Source organism: Hyperolius riggenbachi, chromosome 2, assembly GCF_040937935.1.
Source record: "Hyperolius riggenbachi isolate aHypRig1 chromosome 2, aHypRig1.pri, whole genome shotgun sequence".
Classification (NCBI taxonomy): domain Eukaryota; kingdom Metazoa; phylum Chordata; class Amphibia; order Anura; family Hyperoliidae; genus Hyperolius; species Hyperolius riggenbachi.
In genome coordinates this window covers 52,711,354-52,734,499 of record NC_090647.1, presented here as the reverse complement: position 1 = coordinate 52,734,499, position 23,146 = coordinate 52,711,354, and positions in this window count along the sequence as shown.

Here is a 23,146-nt window from a genome sequence, read left to right as displayed (position 1 = left end):
CCCTCTCCCCATCTGAACATATGGATAGTGACCACATTGTAGTACAATTACCTGGCTTCTCTCCTTGTCCTCTGCAACATTTCACTGTGTGGCAGTATCTCTCCATAGGCTCCTGATGTCACATGACATGCATTGGGAGCCTATGGAGAGACTCTGCCACACCTTGATAGGCTGCAGTACTGAAGGGGAGAGGACATGGCGATGGACTAAATAATTGTGCTCCGCTGCGGCTGCGTTGTATATTAACTTCACCAGGACTGCCCCCAGATTTTGCCACCTTAAAGAGAACCAGAGACGAAGCACCCTCATGTATTACTACATTTATCAATGGGAACATGACAGTAAACACCTACCCTGCTTTTAGTTTCATTCTTCTCTGCTCAATCTGCCTGTTATCAGCTGTGATAAGAATCCCCGACTGAGAATCCAGTCTAGGTTTGACCTGGAATCATTATAGCTGAGTCACTCTTCTGTGGTGTCTTTTCAAGCCCAAGCCTGCCCCCTTCTGGCTCAGCTTTCCTGCTTTGCATACTCAGAGCTCTGATGACATGGGAGGGGCTGCTCTGCTGAGAAAGAAGCTCTGAAACAACAGACAAGTGTGGCTGTGTAATCTGTGTGCACTGTGCAGTTATATTCCTATAAAAGACACTTCCTACAGGCAGCCACACAGCATACCAGAGTAGTTGAAAGCACACAGATGAAAGGCTGCAGCAGCAGCCCTGCTTGTCTATAGTCTCATAGATCCTAGACAGCACATCCAGAACAGCTCATAACCTGGAAGCAGAAGGGATATGAGCCGGCGGCCATATTGGATTTTTCCTGAAGCAATAATGGATAAAAAACACTCAAAAAGGCACACCAGAGCAGCGAAATGATCAGGTAGAGCATTTATTCTTTATAAGCTATAGATATATATATGTTTATTTTGTGTAAAACGTTCATCTCTGGTTCCCTGTAATCAAATATCTCAGGTGGCTTCAGGGTAGGGCTGATCCTATTTATTCTATCAAATGAACATGTACCTGTATTGCTTTATGTTTTTATGCCATGCAGGAGCAACTATGAATGCTTATATTGCTGGATGTTCCGAGTGTACTGCGCTTGAACTATTTATGTATTTATGGTCCCCAATATTGTCTGTTTTGTACTCTGTACAGCGCCAGGAGAAATGCTGGCAGCATATAAATAATATAATAATTTTTAAAATCAAATCCAGGCTTACTGGATCATGTTTTCTCCAATATTTTTCAGCCTTAGTTAAATCATCATGTGCTCAATTTTTTGAACAAACATCAAACCCACAAGCTATAACTAACCGCATTAGGGTCACACAGTATACAATACAATTTATAAAAAAAAAATGCATTAAGAAATGTCTATAACAATACAGAAATATAAAAGCATTTATTGGTGATGTCTGAAAAGCTCGTTAACTTTTAACAGGTTTCCCGAACCTATAAAAACCTCCTTTTTAACAACCAGGCAACATTTCATGCAACTATAAAAATATGTACATTTCTGGAACGTATAGACATGTTTGTTTAATCAGCTGAAATAATTACATCTATAAAACGTAATAGCGATATTGTCTTTGATTTTATTGTCGGAGGGAACAAGCAGTTTACGGTATTAATGAGGAACTAAAAAAGTAGGAAGTACTGTATGCAATCCAAGCCTTAACTTGTGTCATTAACCAGCAACGATTTGAAATGATTTTCAACAGATCGCTGACTGTAGTGCAGTAACTGAGAATAGATTATGGAGGAGCGTATATGGAATGGGGTACTAATATTATGTGTACACTGTGCCCTGTAGACTAGAGGCGGCATAACATTTCAAAAATGATACTTATCGGGGTGTAACTACAGGGGAGTCAGAGCTGTGAGGGGTCCTCAACTTACTAACTTACATAGGTACATAGTTATTTGGGTTGAAAAAAGACATACGTTCATCCAGAAAACAAAGTACAACACCAGTCTGTTCCCTCACATATCCCTGTTGATCCAGAGGAAGGTGAAAAGCCCTTACAAGGCATGGTCTATTTGGCCCCAAAAGGGAAAAAAATCTTTCCAGACTCCAGATGGCAATCAGATAAAATCCCTGGATCAACACCACTGGGCATTATCTAGTAATTATAGCCATGAATGTCTTTCAACGCAAGAGAAGCATCTAAGCCCCCTTTAAATGCATGTATAGAGTTTGCCATAACTACTTCCTGTGGCAATGCATTCCACATCTTTATCAATCTTACTGTAAAGAACCCTTTCCTAAATAAATGGCTAAAACGTTTTTCCTCCATGCGTAGATCATGTCCAATAGTCCTTTGAGAAGGCCTAGGGACAAAAAGCTCATCCGCCAAGGTATTATATTGCCCTCTGATGTATTTATACATGTTAATTAGATCCCCTCTAAGGCGTCTTTGCTCCAGACCAAATAAACCCAGTTTACAGGAGCGTTGCTAGGATCCTAAAAGATCCAGGGCACTTTTGCCCACTCCAGCCAGGAAACGGGTGTGGCCATGCACCAGAATGTGGGTGCGGTCATGGGTGGAGCCAAATTTACATGAACTTAACAGCGGTCTTAGTAGACCTGCCTGGCAAAATCACATAAATAGGAATTGTCACATAAAAAAACATAGAGTTACCTGGCTTCTGCGCTGGTGGCTGGTCTGGCTTTCCGCCAGGTTGTCTGGCAGCTCCCCCATAGCATTCCTTGACCTTCCAGTGGACCCCCTCCAATGCTCCCATGGGCCTCCCATTGATGCTCCACAACTCCCAGCATGCCCCCATAGAAGAACCACAGCTCCCTGCATGCCCCATAAAGGCATAACAGTGCCTAACATGGCACCACAGCGCCCTGTATGCCCACATAGAGGTACCACAACACCCAGCATCCCCCCTATTGATGCACCACAGCTCCTAGCATTCCTGCCATTGAGGCGCCAGAGCTGACTCTGCCTGGGGGACACCTGGGGCACCCCAGAATAGATCCGGGCCCCCCCAGAATAGATTCGAGGCATGTGCCATTGATCTTTGGAGCTAACAATGCCCCTGCCAGTTTATCTAACCTTTCTTGGTAAGTGAGACCTTCCATCCCACGTATCAGTTTTGTTGCCCGTCTCTGCACCTACTCTTAAACTGCAACATCTTTCCTGCAATGTGGTGCCCAGAACTGAATTCCATATTCCAGATGTGGCCTTACTAGAGCGTTAAACAGGGGCAATATTATGCTAGCATCTCAAGTTTTTATTTCCCTTTTAATGCATCCCAAAATTGTATTAGCTTTAGCTTCAGCGGCTTGGCGTTGAACATGATTATTTATTTTGTTGTCGATGAGTGCTTTTTTTATGCTTTTCATCCTTCCCACCCTTGCCCTGAAATCTTCCAGACTTAAAATTCAGCATGTAGTGTTGGTGGTATAGTGGTGAGCTTAGCTGCCTTCCAAGCAGTTGACCTGGGTTTGATTCCTGGCCAATGTATGTGAGCTTGCTTTTGACATCCTACAAATCCCTGGAAAACAAGACAAAACAAGGGAGGAGGAGGAGAAGAGGAGAGAGATTTTAGCTTCCAAAATGGTTTGGAAGCATTTTAAGACCACTTCCGGTTTTCAATCCGGATATCTGACCGGATATTGGGTTCAGATCCGGGTATCCATGTCCCCCTGTGCACAGTGCCCCAGCACCCGTCCTGGGGATCTTCCATCCCACTTGCCAAATGCCAATTCAAGTCTCACGCCACCCACCACCAGCCAGTTAAAAAGCAATAGTGCTAGCCAAGCCACTCCTCCTCAGCCACGATATTGGCCGCCTGGGCGTCTGCCAGCAAATGAGCACAGCGATTGGGTGGCTGGGGACAGAAGACAATAGAGAAGAAGCAGAGCTGTCTCCGTGTGAGTGTCCTGACTACGGATCCATCTGATTTATCAGTTAGTTACACAGCTGCTCAACGGGTGTGCATGAGAGCCCGTCCAGCTTCCTGCCCGCGGCCGCCCCCTGCTAGCCAGTAGTGTTGGGCGAACATCTAGATGTTCGGGTTCGGGCCGAACAGGCCGAACATGGCCGCGATGTTCGGGTGTTCGACCCGAACTCCGAACATAATGGAAGTCAATGGGGACCCGAACTTTTGTGCTTTGTAAAGCCTCCTTACATGCTACATACCCCAAATTTACAGGGTATGTGCACCTTGGGAGTGGGTACAAGAGGGAAAAAAATTTAGCAAAAAGAGCTTATAGTTTTTGAGAAAATTGATTGTAAAGTTTCAAAGGAAAAATTGTCTTTTAAATGCTGAAAATGTCATGTTTCTTTGCACAGGTAACATGGTTTTTACCGCCAGGCAGTCATAAATGTAATAAAGAGAAGAGGTTCCATAAACAGGGACCGGTAACGCTAACCCAGCAGCAGCAGCAGCACACGTGATGGAACAGGAGGAGGCGCAGGAGGAGAAGGCCACGCTTTTTGAGACACAACAACCCAGGCCTTGCATGAGGACAAGAAGCGTGCGGATAGCATGCTTTTTACCGCCATGCAGTCATAAATGTAATAAAGATAAGAGGTTCAATAAACAGGGACCGGTAACGCTAACCCAGCAGCAGCAGCAGCACACGTGATGGAACAGGAGGAGGCGCAGGAGGAGAAGGCCACGCTTTTTGAGACACAACAACCCAGGCCTTGCATGAGGACAAGAAGCGTGCGGATATAGCAGCAATGCTTTTTGCCGCCATGCAGTCATAAATGTAATAAAGAGAAGAGGCTCAATAAACAGGGACCGGTAACGCTAACCCAGCAGCAGCAGCAGCACAGAGCACACGTGACGGAACAGGAGGAGGCGCAGGAGGAGAAGGCCACGCTTTGAGACACAACAACCCAGGCCTTGCATGAGGACAAGAAGCGTGCAGATAGCATGCTTTTTACCGCCATGCAGTCATAAATGTAATAAAGATAAGAGGTTCAATAAACAGGGACCGGTAACGCTAACCCAGCAGCAGCAGCAGCAGCACAGAGCACACATGATGGAACAGGAGGAGGCGCAGGAGGAGAAGGCTACGCTTTGAGACACAACAACCCAGGCCTTGCATGAGGACAAGAAGCGTGCGGATATAGCAATGCTTTTTGCCGCCATGCAGTCATAAATGTAATACAGATGAGAGGTTCAATAAACAGGGACCGGTAACGCTAACCCAGCAGCAGCAGCAGCACAGAGCACACGTGATGGAACAGGAGGAGGCGCAGGAGGAGAAGGCCACGCTTTTTGAGACGCAACCCAGGCCTTGCATGAGGACAAAAAGCGTGCGGATATAGCAATGCTTTTTGCCGCCATGCAGTCATAAATGTAATACAGATGAGAGGTTCAATAAACAGGGACCGGTAACGCTAACCCAGCAGCAGCAGCAGCACAGAGCACACGTGATGGAACAGGAGGAGGCGCAGGAGGAGAAGGCCACGCTTTTTGAGACGCAACCCAGGCCTTGCATGAGGACAAAAAGCGTGCGGATATAGCAATGCTTTTTGCCGCCATGCAGTCATAAATGTAATACAGATGAGAGGTTCCATAAACAGGGACCGGAAACGCTAACCCAGCAGCAGCAGCACACGTGATGGAACAGGAGCAGGCGCAGGAGGAGAAGGCCATGCTTTTTGAGACACAACAACCCAGGCCTTGCATGAGGACAAAAAGCGTGCGGATATAGCAGCAATGCTTTTTGCCGCCATGCAGTCATAAATGTAATACAGATGAGAGGTTCAATAAACAGGGACCGGAAACGCTAAACCATCCCAGATGTTCATTGGTCATGTTACTTGGTTGGGGTCCTGGAGTGTTGCGTAGTCATTTCCAATCCAGGATTGATTCATTTTAATTTGAGTCAGACGGTCTGCATTTTCTGTGGAGAGGCGGATACGTGAACCTTGCAGGCAACGGCATTCTTCAAGCTTCGGGTTATTTTGCTGACCACGTGCTCATGCAACTCAGGCACTGCAGAGCGCGCAAAGTGGTAGCGGCTGGGAACCACGTAACGTGGGATGGCCACTGACATCATGCCCTTGAAGCTGTTTGTCTCCACCACTCGATATGGCAGCATTTCGCAGGCCAGAAGCTTGGCTATGCTGGCTCTTACTGCCACGGCCCGGGGGTCATTTGCTGGCAATTTCCTCTTGCGCTCAAACATCTCCGAGACAGACAACTGAACCGTAGGGCTGCACAACGAAGGGCTGTTGGTTGTTGTGTTTGATGAACACTGGGAGACCTCAAGAGCACTACTCCGGAAAGTGACAGTGTCAGCGTCATCTGATTTTTTGGAATGTTTTGAACCACGCAATGGCTGGGCTACTGCTGCTGCTGAGGCGGGTCTGGTGGTGAGTCTGGTGAACCCAAGGGAGGCAGTGTTGCTGGTGGTACCCTGTCCTGCCGCGTTTGCCCACAGAGTGGGATGTTTGGATAGCATGTGGCGGCTCATGCTGGTGGTGGAGAGGTTGTTAATACTTTTCCCCCTGCTCAGGCGGGTCTTGCACACCTTGCAAATCGCCATGGTAACATCCTCAGTGCAGTCTTCAAAGAAAGCCCAGAATTTGGAGCACCTGCCTTGCTGGCGATTTCTGTTTGCGCCTCTTTTGCCTCTCACTTGAACTTCCACGCTTGTGGTGCCTGAAATTGCGCGCCGCCTACCTTGTGGCACAAGGCGAACTCGTGCAGCAGTGGGTTCTTCAACAGACTCATCTGTGCTGCTGCTACGACGGCGATGTTCTCGTTCACAAACAAAATCTGGGTCTATGTCCACATTGTCCATACCCTCCTCTTCCATCTCCTCAAACTCGTCATATGTCATTGTGGGGGGCCGCCGCCGTGGAGTACAGCTCCCCAGCACAACCGTCAGGGGAAACACCTCTTCCCTTGCCCCTCCCTCTTTCACCGGATTTCTTCCTCATTTCACTTATCCTTACAGTACACGCTGACTGGCAGCAGTACAGTGGCAGTACAGAAATGCTATACAGTGGTGGGTGAGCGGTGTACCACTATTGCCAGCAGCGACACAGAGCACAATGCTATACAGTGGCGGGTGAGCGGTGTACTACTGTTCCCAGCAGACAAAGAGTGGCAGTAAACACAATGCTATATAGTGTGGCTGAGCCGTGTACACAGAGTGGCAGTAAACACAATGCTATATAGTCTGCTATATAGTCACCCCGAACGGGGTGATGTTCTGCAGCACCCGAACAGTGGCGAACACTGTTCGCCCAACACTACTGGGAACGCAGATTTTAGTACCTAAACACACGATACAACATGTTTTCCGGGGTCGGACTCTGAGGCACATACAGATGGTCCCGATCATCATCCTCATCATACAACTCTTCTCCTGAGTCTGACCCACCCACCACCTCTGCCACCCCAACATCCCCAGACACAGTCACAGACCCCTCATCGTCCTCAACATTAACTTGGGATGCTGGCCTGAGCCCGACCTCCTCCTCCACATCAGGCCCCATCATCCCCTCAATGGCAGCCCTCATTAATCGCTCTGGCGCCGGACCGATGGACACAACGTTCTCCTCCGGGGAGGGCTGCTGCTGACCACTGGCTGCTGGGGTGGATGTTATAGCTTGCGTGGGGCGTTGGCTGTTGCTGTTGTTGGGAGTGCTGCTCACAGCGGAGGTCTCTGAGGAACTCATGGTGAGCTCATATAGTGGTTGACGGTGAGTGGAGTATTACTGATCCCAGCAATATACACACTGACTGGCAGAGTACGCAATGCTATATAGTCTGGCTGAGCCGTGTACACAGAGTGGCAGTGAACAATGCTATATAGTCTGGCTGAGCGGTGTACACAGAGTGGCAGTACACACAATGCTATATAGTCTGGCTGAGCCATGTACACAGAGTGGCAGTAAACAATGGTATATAGTCTGGCTGAGCGGTGTACACAGAGTGTCAGTAAACAATGGTATATAGTCTGGCTGAGCGGTGTACACAGAGTGTCAGTAAACAATGGTATATAGTCTGGCTGAGCGGTGTACACAGAGTGTCAGTAAACAATGGTATATAGTCTGGCTGAGCGGTGTACACCGAGTGTCAGTAAACAATGGTATATAGTCTGGCTGAGCGGTGTACACAGAGTGTCAGTAAACAATGGTATATAGTCTGGCTGAGCGGTGTACACAGAGTGTCAGTAAACAATGGTATATAGTCTGGCTGAGCGGTGTACACAGAGTGTCAGTAAACAATGGTATATAGTCTGGCTGAGCGGTGTACACAGAGTGTCAGTAAACAATGGTATATAGTCTGGCTGAGCGGTGTACACAGAGTGTCAGTAAACAATGGTATATAGTCTGGCTGAGCGGTGTACACCGAGTGTCAGTAAACAATGGTATATAGTCTGGCTGAGCGGTGTACACAGAGTGTCAGTAAACAATGGTATATAGTCTGGCTGAGCGGTGTACACAGAGTGTCAGTAAACAATGGTATATAGTCTGGCTGAGCGGTGTACACAGAGTGTCAGTAAACAATGGTATATAGTCTGGCTGAGCGGTGTACACAGAGTGTCAGTAAACAATGGTATATAGTCTGGCTGAGCGGTGTACACAGAGTGTCAGTAAACAATGGTATATAGTCTGGCTGAGCGGTGTACACAGAGTGGCAGTACACACAATGCTATATAGTCTGGCTGAGCGGTGTACACAGAGTGGCAGTACACACAATGCTATAGAGTCTGGCTGAGCGGTGTACACAGAGTGGCAGTACACACAATGCTATGTAGTCTGGCTGAGCGGTGTACACAGAGTGGCAGTAAACACAATGCTATATATAGCGTGGCTGAGCGAGGTGCACAGTGGCAGTACACACAATGCTATATAGTCAGGCTGAGCCGTGTACACAGAGTGGCAGTACACACAATGCTATATAGTGTGGCTGAGCGAGCGGTGTACTACTATTCCCAGCAGACACAGAACAGTAAACACAATGCTATATAGTGTGGGTGAGCGAGCGGTGTACCACTATTCCCAGCAGACACAGAACAGTAAACAGAATGCTATATAGTGTGGCTGAACGAGCGGTGTACCACTATTCCCAGCAGACACAGAACAGTAAACAGAATGCTATATAGTGTGGCTGAGCGAGCGGTGTACCACTATTCCCAGCAGACACAGAACAGTGAACAGAATGCTATATAGTGTGGCTGAGCGAGCGGTGTACTACTATTCCCAGCAGACACAGAACAGTAAACAGAATGCTATATAGTGTGGCTGAGCGAGGTACACAGAGTGGCAGTAAACAGAATGCTATATAGTGTGGCTGAGCGAGCGGTGTACTACTGTTCCCAGCAGCGACACACAATGACTGGGGGGGACCCTGGCTAGCGTGGCTGGAGAGCGAACTACCCTGCCTGCCTACCCAAAGCTAAACCCACAGAGAAATGGCGGAGATATGACGTGGTTCGGGTATTTATTTACCCGAACCACGTGACCGTTCGGCCAATCAGAGCGCGTTCGGGCCCGAACCACGTGACCCGTTCGGCCAATCACAGCGCTAGCCGAACGTTCGGGGAACGTTCGGCCATGCGCTCTTAGTTCGGCCATGTGGCCGAACGGTTTGGCCGAGCACCGTCAGGTGTTCGGCCGAACTCGAACATCACCCGAACAGGGTGATGTTCTGCAGAACCCGAACAGTGGCGAACACTGTTCGCCCATCACTACTAGCCAGTGCATGTATGTGCCAACTTTTAATGCAGGGCTGCCACAAATGCAACAAACTCGCTCTGGTGATGCAGTCTGTGTAGTGTTTGTTGGGAAGGGAAGAGGCGAGCAGCAGGAGAGAGTGCAGACTGCAACTGGTGGCTGGGCAGAGCACGGGCGGCTCAGGAGCATTAACCACTTGCCGACCACACACTCATACCGTGCGGAGGCAAAGTGGTAGCTGGAGGACCAGCGACGCACATCTGCGTCGCCAGGTGCCTCCCTAATTAATCAGGAAAGGCCGCTCGCGCGAGCGGCCATTTCCTGTTAGATCACGGAGCGGGTCTCTGTGAATAGCCTGCGAGCCTCATGATCGCGGCTTGCAGACTAAAGTAAACGCAGGAGACGTTTGTCTCCTTTGTTTACATTGAACGGCGCTGCTGCTACAGCAGCACCGTAAGGCAGATCGGCGATCCTCGGCCAATCAGCGGCCGGGGATCGCCGCCATGTGACAGAGGACAGCCTGTCACTGGCTGCACAGGACGGATAGCGTCCTGTGCAACCCAGATCACCAGGGGGGACAGGGAGGAGAGGGAGGGGGGAATTTCGCTGCGGAGGGGGGCTTTGAGGTGCCCCCCACGCTACACCCAGGCAGGCAGGAGAGATCAGACCCCCCTGCACATCATCCCCATAGGGGGGAAAAAATGGGGGGCGATCTGATCGCTCTGCCTGCAACCTGATCTGTGCTGGGGGCTGCAGAGCCCACCCAGCACAGATCTAAAAAAACAGCGCTGGTCCTTAAGGGGGGGTAAAGGCTGGGTCATCAAGTGGTTAATTGACATATGTTCCCCTGTCCTGCAGTGCTGGCTGCACACACTTTTCTGCCCTCAGCCGCCCCAAACAGGGGTAAATTTCTGGCACCCTAGGCCATGGCCTATGCGGCCTAGCCAGAAATCCGGCCCTGCAGGAATCTCCTTATATGTGGTGTTTTTCTCCTCTAGGGGGTCAAACGATTCTACAGCGACTCCTGGTGGTAACAAACAAATCTAATCACAACCATCCATGATCGTCTGGAAGAATTAGACACTGGTTAATTGTGTTTTGTAAAAATGTTATGCCTATTTATTATCAGGCTATAAAAATGGGCAGTTTTTCATTTTTATCTCCCTAGTTCAGATTAAAAGTTTCTTGGCCAAACTTTACAAACATAATCAAAAAAGGCTGGCTGACAATATATTGAGAAATTCATTTTGCGAATGCATAATTTTGTTCATGCCACCAGATGTAATTTTATTTTATGATCTAACGGAATTATTAATAACTCGGAAAAAAAAGTGAAACACGGCAGATGAAAAGGCAAAGCCATATTAAATGTTGACATATTTATACTCTGCAAGCGTTATTGGTTTATATTCGGCAAGTGTTATTAGTTACTTTGAGGAAAGTGAAAGCAAAACTATGCCATCACTTAGATGTTCCGGGAGACACATAGGAAGCCCTGTTCCAGACCAGCCTTCTTTCATCACTTCTGGATAAAGTGCATAAGGGTCATGATGAGTCTTATGTTGTGTATTTCTTAAGATAGGGAGTTTGCAGGAAAACTCAGACATGATTTTGCTGTCGCCTAAAGCAGAGGTCCCCAAATCTGTCCTCAAGGCCCACCAACAGTACATGTTTTATAGAAAACTTAAAACGTGCACAGTTAACTTCCTCTGTGGATTCCCATAAAACATGCACTGTTGGTGGGCCTCGAGGACAGGGTTCGGGAACACTGCCTTAAAGGACTTCTTAGGTGAAAAGCTTAAAGTGAACCTGAGACGAGAATCGTCTCAAGTACCATACTTGCCTGGGGCTTCCTTAAGCCCCTTAAGGGCCACTCATACCTCACCGTCTCCCTGGGTGGCTCTGCAACTCGGCCAGGCTTTCGGGTTGAAATATGGGGGACCAAAGCCACCCGGGAAGATGGTGAGGGACGAGCCACCCTAAGAGGGCTTGAGGAAGACCCAGGTAAGTATGGAACCTGAGATGCTTCTTGTCTCAGCTTCCCTTTAAAGCAGGCCTTTTAAACCAGACAGATTGACAAAAGCCTGCAGCCTTGCTGTAAAAAAAAAAAGTTATAGCTACCTGCGGTGTCTTGTCCCACGAAGTTGTCCCGAGGCCTCCACATCACTCGACTTCCAGTAAATAGTTTGGCGTTTTTCTCTGGGAAGAGAGTGGAGGCGGGGTCAGGCACCGGAAGTGACGCCGGGTCTTCAGGACTGCTTCACGGGACAGGACACCGCAGGTAGCTATAACATTTATTTTCACAGCAAGACTGCAGGATTTTGTTAATCATTCTGGGGGTCTGCTTTAATCTATGTTTACTTACCTGGGGCTCCTTCCAGCCCCTAGAAGTCATTTAGGTCCCTCACCGCAGCTCTGGTCCTCCCCGGTGTCCCACTAGCCGACTGTAAGGACCGCCGACCCATCAGGGAGGGGGGGGGGGGGTGGCCCTTCTGCGCATGAGAGCACCCACAAGCATACGTGCCCACATTACTAGGCGCATACTATGCACGGAGAGACATCATTTGGCTTGCCTTGCGCCCAACTCACCGATGGCGTACTAATACGTACGCCTTCCCCACCTGCCTTTACACGGTGGTTGCTGATTTTGCAACCTAACTTTGTGAGTACCCTTGATTACCTAATTGTTTCAAGTTACTAACTCTACATACTACACCATAAGGGGTCCTGGTGTCTCTGTACTTTTTCCTGTTTTTACTAGAGGTCCTTGGACTCCTCTGGTTACCACGCACCACTTTTACTTCATATAAGTGTTAGAATACAGGACTAACCGTACTGTATGGCATTTCCATTAGAGCGGTGAGTTCAGTAGGTACTGATGAAGCACTGCAGCTGAACACGCTGTTCTGTCCCTTATAGTGCAGTAATACATTTGCATCTCTTTGTGGACTAACGGCTGCTGCTCGCTGTCAGTCTCTTTAATGTGGATGTGATGCTTTAATAAAAGCTTATGTAACGCTGCAATAAAATGCTTTTCAAAGTCGCCCTGACTATAGAGCTGACAAGGTCTTTTGTAAATGTACTTTGAAAGTGAGTGCATTATAATTCTATGGTGCCCCCAAAGGAAAACGCAAGGGTTTTTTTAGACATTGATGCAATACACATATATATATATATTCACATTCCATTGTGTAATTTATAGACTAAGTGAGCAATTTTAATCAAAGCGCTATCTGAACCTCATAAAGAATAACTGTACTAGCAACACATTAAGGTTTTAGAAATAGGAAGCGCAGTGGCTATAAAATTCAGCGATGGTTTCAGATTCTGAGCCAGAGTTTGAGGGACTATAATAAATGGACTTGAATACAAAAAGGTGAGAGGGGGAGGGGAGACAACTGAGAGCCCACTATAGTGTAGTATGTAAAGGAGTGTTGCAGGAGACAAAACTTCAACACCTGAAATAATACTCACATAAGTGTGGGCCACGACTTAGGCAACCGCTGTGAATGAAGGTGGGATCAGGGATGCTCATTAGTGTTGGGCGAACACCTAGATGTTCGGGTTCGCGAATGTTCGCCGAACATCGCCGCGATGTTCGGGTGTTCGCGCCGAACTCCGAACATAATGGAAGTCAATAGGGACCCGAACTTTTGTGCTTTGTAAAGCTTCCTTACATGCTACATACCCCAAATTAGCAGGGTATGTGCACCTTGGAAGTGGGTACAAGAGGAAAAAAAAATATTTGAAAAAGAGCTTATAGTTTTTGAGAAAATTGATTGTAAAGTTTCAAAGGAAAAACTGTCTTTTAAATGTGGAAAATGTCATGTTTCTTTGCACAGGTAACATGCTTTTTGCCGCCATGCAGTCATAAATGTAATACAGATGAGAGGTTCAATAAACAGGGACCGGCAACGCTAACCCAGCAGCAGCAGCAGCAGACGTGATGGAACAGGAGGAGGCGCAGGAGGAGAAGGCCACGCTTTGTGAGACACAACAACCCAGGCCTTGCATGAGGACAAGAAGCGTGCGGATAGCATGCTTTGTACTGCCATGCAGTCATAAATGTAATAAAGATAAGTGGTTCAATAAACAGGGACCACGCGGCAACGCTAACCCAGCAGCAGCAGACGTGATGGAACAGGAGGAGGCGCAGGAGGAGAAGGCCACGCTTTGTGAGACACAACAACGCAGGCCTTGCATGAGGACAAGAAGCGTGCGGATAGCATGCTTTGTACCGCCATGCAGTCATAAATGTAATAAAGATAAGTGGTTCAATAAACAGGGACCACGCGGCAACGCTAACCCAGCAGCAGCAGACGTGATGGAACAGGAGGAGGCGCAGGAGGAGAAGGCCACGCTTTGTGAGACACAACAACCCAGGCCTTGCATGAGGACTAGAAGCGTGCGGATAGCATGCTTTGTACCGCCATGCAGTCATAAATGTAATAAAGATAAGTGGTTCAATAAACAGGGACCACACAGCAACGCTAACCCAGCAGCAGCAGACGTGATGGAACAGGAGGAGGCGCAGGAGGAGAAGGCCACGCTTTGTGAGACACAACAACCCAGGCCTTGCATGAGGACAAGAAGCGTGCGGATAGCATGCTTTGTACCGCCATGCAGTCATAAATGTAATAAAGATAAGTGGTTCAATAAACAGGGACCACGCGGCAACGCTAACCCAGCAGCAGCAGACGTAATGGAACAGGAGGAGGCGCAGGAGGAGAAGGCCACGCTTTGTGAGACACAACAACCCAGGCCTTGCATGAGGACAAGAAGCGTGCGGATAGCATGCTTTGTACCACCATGCAGTCATAAATGTAATAAAGATAAGTGGTTCAATAAACAGGGACCACGCGGCAACGCTAACCCAGCAGCAGCAGACGTGATGGAACAGGAGGAGGCGCAGGAGGAGAAGGCCACGCTTTGTGAGACACAACAGCCCAGGCCTTGCATGAGGACAAGAAGCGTGCGGATAGCATGCTTTGTACCGCCATGCAGTCATAAATGTAATAAAGATAAGTGGTTCAATAAACAGGGACCACGCGGCAACGCTAACCCAGCAGCAGCAGACGTGATGGAACAGGAGGAGGCGCAGGAGGAGAAGGCCACGCTTTGTGAGACACAACAACCCAGGCCTTGCATGAGGACAAGAAGCGTGCGGATAGCATGCTTTGTACCGCCATGCAGTCATAAATGTAATAAAGATAAGTGGTTCAATAAACAGGGACCACGCGGCAACGCTAACCCAGCAGCAGCAGACGTGATGGAACAGGAGGAGGCGCAGGAGGAGAAGGCCACGCTTTGTGAGACACAACAACCCAGGCCTTGCATGAGGACAAGAAGCGTGCGGATAGCATGCTTTGTACCGCCATGCAGTCATAAATGTAATAAAGATAAGTGGTTCAATAAACAGGGACCACGCGGCAACGCTAACCCAGCAGCAGCAGACGTGATGGAACAGGAGGAGGCGCAGGAGGAGAAGGCCATGCTTTTTGAGACACAACAACCCAGGCCTTGCATGAGGACAAAAAGCGTGCGGATATAGCAGCAATGCTTTTTGCCGCCATGCAGTCATAAATGTAATACAGATGAGAGGTTCAATAAACAGGGACCGGAAACGCTACACCATCCCAGATGTTCATTGGTCATGTTACTTGGTTGGGGTCCTGGAGTGTTGCGTAGTCATTTCCAATCCAGGATTGATTCATTTTAATTTGAGTCAGACGGTCTGCATTTTCTGTGGAGAGGCGGATACGCCGATCTGTGACGATGCCTCCGGCAGCACTGAAACAGCGTTCCGACATAACGCTGGCTGCCGGGCCACCATCACGCTGATCGTTTTCTCCTTCAGATTCCCCCAGTTGCCTCATGACAGCTGTTTCCTTGATTTTCAACATTGACCTCTTCAGTAAACACAGCAGTGGTATGGTAATGCTGACTGAAGAGTTGTCACTGCTCACAAGCAACGCGGATTGCTCAAAATTTTGGAGGACTTGGCAGAGGTCCAACATGTTGGCCCAATCGGATCCACAGAAGCTTGGCAGCTGTCCGGATGCGCCTCGGTACTGCGCCGTCATGTACTGGACCACTGCACTCTTCTGCTCACAAAAGCGGGCTAGCATGTGCAGCGTAGAATTCCAGCGCGTAGGGACATCACACAGCAAGCGATGGTGGGGGAGATTGAAGCGCTCCTGCATCTTGGCGAGTGCCCCCGAAGCAGTACTGGAATTTCTGCAATGTTTGGCCACTCGACGCACCTTCAACAGAAGATCGGCCACGCCTGGGTATGTCCTCAGGAACCGCTGAACTACTAGGTTCATCACGTGCGCCAGGCAAGGGATGTGTGTCAGCTTAGCCAACCTTAAAGCGCAAATGAGATTACTCCCATTATCACACACAACCATGCCCGGTTTCAGGTCCAGCGGTGCCAGCCACAAATCCGTCTGTTCCTTTATTCCCTTCCAAATTTCCTACCCTGTGTGCTGCTTATCCCCAAGGCAGATCAGCTTCAGCAACGCTTGCTGACGCATGCCAACAGCTGTGCTGCACTGCTTCCACGATCCTACTGCTGCTGGGTTAGCGTTTCCGGATGAGGTACAGCTTTGAGATGCGTTGGAGGAGAAGGAGTCAGAGAGGTAGGTGCTGCTGTTGTTATCCAGTGGGAGGGACGGCGGTGCAGCTGTTTGCGGCGTGGGCAACACCCGCGCCGTAGCAGGTGAGGAATCGCTGCCAGGCTCCACAAGGTTCACCCAGTGCGCGGTAAGGGAGATGTATCGACCCTGGCCGAACGCACTCGTCCAGGTGTCAGTGGTGAGGTGAACCTTGCAGGCAACGGCATTCTTCAAGCTTCGGGTTATTTTGCTGACCACGTGCTCATGCAACTCAGGCACTGCAGAGCGCGCAAAGTGGTAGCGGCTGGGAACCACGTAACGTGGGATGGCCACTGACATCATGCCCTTGAAGCTGTTTGTCTCCACCACTCGATATGGCAGCATTTCACAGGCCAGAAGCTTGGCTATGCTGGCTGTTACTGCCACGGCCCGGGGGTCATTTGCTGGCAATTTCCTCTTGCGCTCAAACATCTCCGACACAGACAACTGAACCGTAGCGCTGCACACGGAAGGGCTGTTGGTTGTTGTGTTTGATGAACACTGGGAGACCTCAAGAGCACTACTCCGGAAAGTGACAGTGTCAGCGTCGTCTGATGTTTGTGAATGTTGTGAACCACGTAATGGCTGGGCTACTGCTGCTGCTGAGGCGGGTCTGGTGGTGAGTCTGGTGAACCCAAGGGAGGCAGTGTTGCTGGTACCCTGTCCTGCCGCGTTTGCCCACAGAGTGGGATGTTTGGATAGCATGTGGCGGCTCATGTTGGTGGTGGAGAGGTTGTTAATACTTTTCCCCCTGCTCAGGCGGGTCTTGCACACCTTGCAAATCGCCATGGTAACATCCTCAGTGCAGTCTTCAAAGAAAGCCCAGACTTTGGAGCACCTGCCTTGCTGGCGATTTCTGTTTGCTCCTCTTTTGCCTCTCACTTGAACTTCCACGCTTGTGGTGCCTGAAATTGCGCGCCGCCTACCTTGTGGCACAAGGCGAACTCGTGCAGCAGTGGGTTCTTCAACAGACTCATCTGTGCTGCTGCTACGACGGCGATGTTCTCGTTCACAAACAAAATCTGGGTCTCTGTCCACATTGTCCATACCCTCCTCTTCCATCTCCTCAAACTCGTCATATGTCATTGTGGGGGGCCGCCGCCGTGGAGTAGAGCTCCCCAGAACAACCTCTGCGCAGCTCACTCCAACGTCGTCTTCCAGATCTTGTCGGCCGACCTCCTGCAATTGCAACCCATCCTGCCCAACTTGCTCTGGGATTTGGGTTTCCGAGTCCTCCTCGGACTCGCCTTGTATTTCAGTGCGCGGTGCATTTCCCACAGTTAATGGTTGTGAATCCGGGCACAACATTTCTGGCTGTTCCTCCATTGACCTTTGAAAGGTGGAAGTTTGTTGGGCTGGGAATAGCTCCTGCGAATACCCCATTGTGTCCTGAGGTAATTCATCGGACTGGTTATCTGGCAGTTGTGTGCGTGGTGTCGCTGCCGGTTGTGTCAGCTTTGTGCCCACTGGCTCCTTGTAACTGGCTGAGGACTCGGACCTCGTGCGTGATGTGCTGGTGCTGCTTAACCCACTGCTGGACGCTTGAGAGGTCATCCAAGTAATTATCTGGTCCTGTTCTTTTGGATTTGTGAGGGTTGTTGTCCTGGACAACATGGGCGGTATTGAGTGGGTTTTCTTGGGTGCTCCCCTGTGGCCTGTACGTGAACCGTCAGGGGAAACACCTCTTCCCTTGCCCCTCCCTCTTTCACCGGATTTCTTCCTCATTTCACTTATCCTTACAGTACACGCTGACTGGCAGCAGTACAGTGGCAGTACAGAAATGCTATACAGTACCACTATTCCCAGCAGCGACACAGAGCACAATGCTATACAATGGCGGGTGAGCGGTGTACTACTATTCCCAGCAGACACAGAGTGGCAGTAAACAGAATGCTATATAGTGTGGCTGAGCGAGGTACACAGAGTGGCAGTAAACAGAATGCTATATAGTGTGGCTGAGCGAGCGGAGTACTACTATTCCCAGCAGACACAGAACAGTAAACAGAATGCTATATAGTGTGGCTGAGCGAGGTACACAGAGTGGCAGTAAACAGAATGCTATATAGTGTGGCTGAGCGAGCGGTGTACTACTATTCCCAGCAGACACAGAACAGTAAACAGAATGCTATATAGTGTGGCTGAGCGAGGTACACAGAGTGGCAGTAAACAGAATGCTATATAGTGTGGCTGAGCGAGCGGTGTACTACTATTCCCAGCAGACACAGAACAGTAAACAGAATGCTATATAGTGTGGCTGAGCGGTGTACCACTATTCCCAGCAGTGACACAGAGCACAATGCTATACAGTGGCGGGTGAGTGGTGGACCACTATTCCCAGCAGCGACACAGAGCACAATGCTATACAGTGGCGGGTGAGCGGTGTACTACTATTCCCAGAAGACACAGAGTGGCAGTAAACAGAATGCTATATAGTGTGGCTGAGCGAGGTACACAGAGTGGCAGTAAACAGAATGCTATATAGTGTGGCTGAGCGAGCGGTGTACTACTATTCCCAGCAGACACAGAACAGTAAACAGAATGCTATATAGTGTGGCTGAGCGGTGTACCACTATTCCCAGCAGCGACACAGAGCACAATGCTATACAGTGGCGGGTGAGCGGTGTACTACTATTCCCAGAAGACACAGAGTGGCAGTAAACAGAATGCTATATAGTGTGGCTGAGCGAGGTACACAGAGTGGCAGTAAACAGAATGCTATATAGTGTGGCTGAGCGAGCGGTGTACTACTATTCCCAGCAGACACAGAACAGTAAACAGAATGCTATATAGTGTGGCTGAGCGAGGTACACAGAGTGGCAGTAAACAGAATGCTATATAGTGTGGCTGAGCGAGCGGTGTACTACTATTCCCAGCAGACACAGAACAGTAAACAGAATGCTATATAGTGTGGCTGAGCGGTGTACCACTATTCCCAGCAGCGACACACAGCACAATGCTATACAGTGGCGGGTGAGCGGTGGACCACTATTCCCAGCAGCGACACAGAGCACAATGCTATACAGTGGCGGGTGAGCGGTGTACTACTATTCCCAGAAGACACAGAGTGGCAGTAAACAGAATGCTATATAGTGTGGCTGAGCGAGGTACACAGAGTGGCAGTAAACAGAATGCTATATAGTGTGGCTGAGCGAGCGGTGTACTACTATTCCCAGCAGACACAGAACAGTAAACAGAATGCTATATAGTGTGGCTGAGCGGTGTACCACTATTCCCAGCAGCGACACAGAGCACAATGCTATACAGTGGCGGGTGAGCGGTGTACTACTATTCCCAGAAGACACAGAGTGGCAGTAAACAGAATGCTATATAGTGTGGCTGAGCGAGGTACACAGAGTGGCAGTAAACAGAATGCTATATAGTGTGGCTGAGCGAGCGGTGTACTACTATTCCCAGCAGACACAGAACAGTAAACAGAATGCTATATAGTGTGGCTGAGCGAGGTACACAGAGTGGCAGTAAACAGAATGCTATATAGTGTGGCTGAGCGAGCGGTGTACTACTATTCCCAGCAGACACAGAACAGTAAACAGAATGCTATATAGTGTGGCTGAGCGGTGTACCACTATTCCCAGCAGCGACACACAGCACAATGCTATACAGTGGCGGGTGAGCGGTGTACCACTATTCCCAGCAGCGACACAGAGCACAATGCTTTACAGTGGCGGGTGAGCGGTGTACTACTATTCCCAGAAGACACAGAGTGGCAGTAAACAGAATGCTATATAGTGTGGCTGAGCGAGGTACACAGAGTGGCAGTAAACAGAATGCTATATAGTGTGGCTGAGCGAGCGGTGTACTACTATTCCCAGCAGACACAGAACAATAAACAGAATGCTATATAGTGTGGCTGAGCGGTGTACCACTATTCCCAGCAGCGACACAGAGCACAATGCTATACAGTGGCGGGTGAGCGGTGTACCACTATTCCCAGCAGTGACACAGAGCACAATGCTATACAGTGGCGGGTGAGCGGTGTACCACTATTCCCAGCAGCGACACAGAGCACAATGCTTTACAGTGGCGGGTGAGCGGTGTACCACTATTCCCAGAAGACACAGAGTGGCAGTAAACAGAATGCTATATAGTGTGGCTGAGCGAGCGGTGTACTACTATTCCCAGCAGACACAGAACAGTAAACAGAATGCTATATAGTGTGGCTGAGCGAGGTACACAGAGTGGCAGTAAACAGAATGCTGAGCGAGCGGTGTACTACTATTCCCAGCAGCGACACAATGACTGGGGGGACCCTGGCTAGCGTGGCTGGAGCGCGAACTACCCTGCCTGCCTACCCAAAGCTAAACCCACAGACAAATGGCGGAAATATGACGTGGTTCGGGTATTTATTTACCCGAACCACGTGACAGTTTGGCCAATCAGAGCGCGTTCGGGTCCGAACCACGTGACCCGTTCGGCCAATCACAGCGCAAGCCGAACGTTCGAACGTTTGGCCATGCGCTCTTAGTTCGGCCATGCGGCCGAACGGTTTGGCCGAACACCATCAGGTGTTCGGCCGAACTCGAACATCACCCGAACAGGGTGATGTTCTGCAGAACCCGAACAGTGGCGAACACTGTTCGCCCAACACTAATGCTCATCCGGATTTCGAATATCCGGGTAACCCGGATATCCGAACTTTTTTCAGCTATCCGATTCAGATTCGGATTACGAATTTTTTTAAAAATCCAGAAACCTATCGGCGGATAGTTTCACCCATAATCCGGATATCCGCGGATTTCCCAGATATCCGGATCCGATTACTACTAGTTCAGTGGCAAACATAAACCACCACTCTCTCTCGTTAGAATTTGTAGGATGTCAAAAGCCAGCTCACATACATTGGCCAGGAATTGAACTCAGGTCACCTGCTTGGAAGGCAGCTGTGCTCACCACTATACCACCAAAGCCTGCCTAGAATGAAGCCGGCCTAGCATGTACTATTGTGATATACCCAAGAGAAAAATTACTTCAGAAAGATCATGTGCCCCCATGGATGATGCTGGTGTAACACACACAGCAAAGGACAGCAATTTGAAGTCTAGAAGATTCCAGGGTAAGGGTGGGAAGGATGAAAAGCTAGGTGGCCATGCAACCATTCCTGCTAACCTAAAGCTAACTTGTGTCTTACAACACATTGGCGTAAGACTTTACCAAACCCAATGCTCCAATATGGGGAAGCTTCGCTGTTTGCTGTTTTTTTTAAGTGTGTGGTGTCACAGTTCACTCATCTCTTCAACTACAAGAAAGACCCAGGAGTAGTCTTAGCTACCATAATATCTATGTTACGGCAGGGCCCTTATTACACTTTCTCTTACAGGGCTATGGAAACCATTTTGCCCATGCGATAAAGCGAGATGCAAAAATGATATCATGCCTAGCAGAGGATGGTTTTGATCCATCAACCTCGGGGCTAGTTTAGTGCGGGAATTCCCCGACCTTTCATCGCAAGTGTAAACATTTTTATGAATTAGCAGACAAAAGTCTAAAATACTGATGCAGTGTTTTCCCTCCAAGATTTTTTTTCCGCAAATGTTTTATGAATAGAGCCCATTGTGGGAAATTATTACAGCAAGCAGCTCCCTGTGTGCATATACTTCAGACAGTGGTGGGGAACGAGCAAGCGGTAAGCGTATGTGCATGAATTGCGGGGGGTAGCGGCTGTGACCTAACACCCGTTTTTAATGAGCAGGCCTTTTTACTAGTAAACATATAAAATTGTGCATAAAATATACATTTCCATAAGTCTATATTTCCATAAGTCTTTATTTCCATAAGTCTATATTTCCATAAGTCAATATCCTTTCTGGTACCTCTGTTTATCCTGTATCAGTCTATAATAAGTGGATGTTGGAGATAGACAATAGATTCTACTTTGTGATTACTCATATAGTCTATTAGCAGGGTCACCATTATGGAGATGCAGCCCAAACCCCTTGAGGTACATGTCTACAGTGGGGAGGCCATAAAGGTAACCTTGAACAGAGGTCCATGACCGGAACTAATAGATTCCCTATTCGAGGTATGTGCTTCTGATAAGTTTGGACCTCGAATAGGGAATTTTGATTGGCCATCTGATGATGAAGTCAATGGTGAGCTCCTGGGTTGTGGAATCTGAAGCTGAATCAGATGATAGAAGGCGAGTATCAGTTAGAATTAGTGGTTAGGGGATGAGTAGAAGGGTTGGTGTTAGAGAGGATAGGGTAGGAGATTAGTTTATTGAATAGGGTTAGACGGTTGACCTAAGTAGTCAAGCATAGTGTTGGGCGAACATCTAGATGTTCGGGTTCGGGCCGAACAGGCCGAACATGGCCGCGATGTTCGGGTGTTCGACCCGAACTCCGAACATAATGGAAGTCAATGGGGACCCGAACTTTTGTGCTTTGTAAAGCCTCCTTACATGCTACATACCCCAAATTTACAGGGTATGTGCACCTTGGGAGTGGGTACAAGAGGGAAAAAAATTTAGCAAAAAGAGCTTATAGTTTTTGAGAAAATTGATTGTAAAGTTTCAAAGGAAAAATTGTCTTTTAAATGCTGAAAATGTCATGTTTCTTTGCACAGGTAACATGGTTTTTACCGCCAGGCAGTCATAAATGTAATAAAGAGAAGAGGTTCCATAAACAGGGACCGGTAACGCTAACCCAGCAGCAGCAGCAGCACACGTGATGGAACAGGAGGAGGCGCAGGAGGAGAAGGCCACGCTTTTTGAGACACAACAACCCAGGCCTTGCATGAGGACAAGAAGCGTGCGGATAGCATGCTTTTTACCGCCATGCAGTCATAAATGTAATAAAGATAAGAGGTT